Below are 3,807 nucleotides of genomic sequence, written 5' to 3'. Positions count from 1 at the left end.
CAAGTAAAGATTACCTTGTCTAGCTATGTTCGCCTCAAGTATTCCTTGTCGGATAATAGTTGTGAATGGCATGGGAAAACGTGGAAATCCAAAACGGCAACTTTTGCTCTTCTTTTGGCAAGTCTTATGATGCTTGTGCTTGTAAGCTTCAGAAAGGTCATTGGGCAAGATGGATCTATCTATGCTAATGTGGGTATCTACAAACAATACAATATCTTGATCTGAGTGTGTTGTGAGTGATGGGGCATTTTCTAGCCACAATAAACCATGATCATGTTGGCTACCGTGACTTTGGAACTCCGTGATGAAAAAGAAGTCTCGTATTTTGCCATATGGAGGAATCAGTGCGCAACAACCGTTTCATTGCGTTGAACCTGTTGACGTAGAAACGAGCAGTTGTAATGGGATTGACATGAATGAGGCGACGTTGATATGAGCTTAGACTCTCCCCGGGCTCTTGGCTCAGCGGGACTAACTTTTCAAGTGTAGCAAGAAGCTCTTTCCATCTTCGTTATGCGGAGGAGAACGTGACAAAAAATGTGGGCAGTCCAAGTTGCCGGATCATTGCGAAGACATTTTTTTTCATCTTTTCCTTGTAGTCGGGGGATGTACGCAGTGCCTCAAAGTCTCCAAAGCCTAATCTTGAGTTGAGAAGCCTCTCTATGTTTGTGTCTTCTACAACTTGCCTTGCAGTTAGCACTGCACCTCCTAGCTTTCCCTTGCGCATTCGCACCCAAACAGAGGAAGCAACTTGTTGTGACATGATTTTGATAGACTTGAAAAATAAATTCTCGATGTCCAGGGCAAATCTTCTATTGACATTGAGGAGCTCCCTCTTTGCGATCGTTTGATAATCTGTGGTTTCGGCTTCCCTATATCTTCTAGGGGACCCGAAGAAAAGAGTTGGGAAGCTCAAATCCTCGCAATACTCGTTCGTGAAGATGGTCAACGGTGAATTGCCCTCGCAAGGCGCAACATGAAGAATCTTGCCACTGTAGCCGACAACCTCTGCCGCACTTGTGACCCCATGAAGCATGACATCAGTCTGATCATCCTCAAGCTCAACATCGTGTGCATTGTCGTTAAGGGTATTTGCAGGATCCATACTTAGACTAGAAAGGTATTTGCAGGGTATTTGCAGGGTACTTAGACTAAGGGTATTTGCAGGAGCCATACTTAGACTAGCCATAATTCCATTTGATTCCCACAAGGACAGAAGCCTCATCCTCAATGAAGTGAGGCAACACAGCCTGTCTCTTCTCCAAGTTGGCAAGCACATTGACAACACTACCTCTAAGCCCATACTGACCATCATACATCCGTTCACATATCTTGGCGAAGGGAATACGAATGGAGACCAAGCATCCCTCTACGGGGTTTAGATCTGACACAAAGGGAAGCGCTGCATTGAACCCTGTCTCTTGCAAGCTCCATAGGCGATTTCTATTGCTTGTCAAGTGTTTCTTGCACTGGCTGCAGACGTACACATCCCCATAGCGTCCTCGCTTCCTTGAAGTGGAATCCGCAACTGAAGGCAGAAGCTGACGTGTTAGCTAGCGGCGGAATAGCAAGCGTCCACATTTTTCGCAGGGTGTAATGGGCTTTTCCTTGATGTTGTATCTCTTAATTGGCTTGCTCAACTTGGCATGGGTGCGTCGTATCTGAGCACCAGTGACCAGGCCCTTCTTGACCAGGCCCTTCTTGTTCTTCAGGCGTGAAATCTTGCATTTCACTGCCTGGGTTGTGTGCAACGTGTGTGGGTGCTTGGATTGGAACATGCGGACCACCTCAGCATCAGGAAAAGCCTCATGCAACAAGGATAGCTGATGCAAAGTGGCCACCTCATCTTCTTTCCATCCAACACGTGCACGGCTTGAGCACGTTGTAAAGGTGGGAAGGTATGTGATGCCATTGCTTGTTTCCGAGAGTAGAATGCCCTTTGCAAGAAATAGTTTCGATGGAATCCCCAAGATGATTGTTCTCACGCTTCCATTTCTTTTCAAATACACTTTTAACCTACAAGTCGCAAAGCGAGCGAAGGCCGTTAATACGTCAAGGCTAAGGGCAAGTGAGTTGGTGCATGTTGAATACAAAGACAAGAATTTTGTGACCGTCATTGCGCTAGTGGCCCCGTCAGTACAGAAGAAGAGGCATGCACCCAAGACAACATGTCCTTCAAGCAAGAAGCTCTCAAACAAGTCGTTGAGCAAATTTGATCTAAGGTCATGCGGTGCACCTGTTGAGTTTGGAGATGGTGTAGCGCGAGGAAGATGTCTGAATTGTTCGGAAACTGTGCCGCGAAAACGGTATCGACATTGTGTTAGGCCAAGTGATTCATTGGAAAGACACGCAAAGATTGTAAATATTAAGTCGCCTTGTGTGTTTTTTTGTGTGTGTGTGTTAGAGAGAGAGAGAGAGAGAGAGAGAGAGAGTCTGTGCTTTGGAAGGTTGAAAAGATGGAGTGGAAGGAAGAGTAGAGAGCGAGTTATGGAGAGACACCATGGCAACAAGGCTCAAAAGCAAGATACGATTTTCTTCTGAAACGTGATATACAATGGACAAGCCAAAATTTAGTTCATCGATTGTAGAGGGGTCTAGGTAAGGAAGCGTAGTTATTCGTGGTGAAAGGCCAAAAGCTATGGAAATCCATGCTCTCAAAGCATCTAGGTTTCCAACAGAGGACGTGGGCTAGTAGTCTCGAAAATTACAGCGTCAGCAACAAATGTGCTTATCTTGATCGTGTTGATGCAATCGGCGTTAGCGATGTCGAACTTGAAGTAACGTCCGTTTTTCTTTTTCCCAGGCGAGATGGAACGGTGTGTGCCATACCAATTCAAGATTTTCCCCTCTATGGAGAAAGGTTTACTATCCTCATCTATATCACTAATCATGAATAGCGGCAAGGTTTCCTTGACTAACAAGATTTTCCCTTTGTCCCGTAGCTTGCTGCTGTCCAAGACATTCTGAGCAGCTGAAGATTGGCCAACTTCAGAAAACGAGGCTGCAGCTTTGCCTAATTTGCGAGCTGGGCAAGGAAGTTGTTGTTGAGATGAAGATGGTGCTTGTGCGCACTCCTCCCCTAGTGGAGAGTATCCTTGCCTGCAAAAAAAATTAGAGCACCATCTTAACACAACTCAACACTCAAGAATGCATTGTAGCCAAGAACATCATAGACACGTCAAGCTTGCTCCACAAAGAATGATTGTGCACACCGGCCAATCCCTACACTGCCAACGGGATTGATAGCAGGGCTTCCTTGAAGCAAGGCACGCCTACACCTCTTCCCTGCTGCAATTTCCTCGAAGCCTAGATTTGGCGGCGACCTGACAGAGCTCGACACTACCAGGTGCAATGAACGTTTGCCTGTAGGACATGGAGGAGACTCAACGAACCTACGCAGCTCTGCAGGAGGAAAATAAAAGGAAGCATCCAATTAACCATAGCATTGACTAGTTGAGAAAAGCAAAGAGGGCGTAAAAAACATCCTGCAAGCAACACACTCGTAAAAGCAAAGGAAGAACGAGGCGCATAAACGAACTTCTTGAAAGGATGCGAACAAGCTTTCGCCAAATATGATTTCTTTTTGGATGATCAAGCAAACAAGTTATTTAATCTTGGAAAATGTCACGTTTCAAATCCCTCGCCAGGTTACATACACAAGACGATTTAGAAATTTTCTCATGCAGGAAAACGGAGTCTCTCAATGTTTTTCATACAATGCATAACATCATGAGCTTCTGCTCGAGAGGCAACGTATATGGAGGCCTCCGAGCCAGGTAGCAAGATTGCGAGTTACTCAAGCAAGGA

At 45.6% G+C, this 3,807-nt stretch overlaps 1 pseudogene; it reads right to left on the bottom strand.

Annotated features, from left to right (window-relative positions):
• Window positions 1-1,443: 1,443 nt before the first annotated feature.
• On the bottom strand, window positions 1,444-2,338 carry LOC147444010 (uncharacterized; annotated as a pseudogene).
• Between the last annotated feature and the right edge of the window lie 1,469 nt (window positions 2,339-3,807).

Source organism: Adiantum capillus-veneris, chromosome 13 (genome assembly GCF_014529385.1).
Source record: "Adiantum capillus-veneris isolate H3 chromosome 13, ASM1452938v2, whole genome shotgun sequence".
NCBI classification, from domain to species: domain Eukaryota; kingdom Viridiplantae; phylum Streptophyta; class Polypodiopsida; order Polypodiales; family Pteridaceae; genus Adiantum; species Adiantum capillus-veneris.
This window is presented reverse-complemented; position numbering and strand designations above follow the sequence as displayed.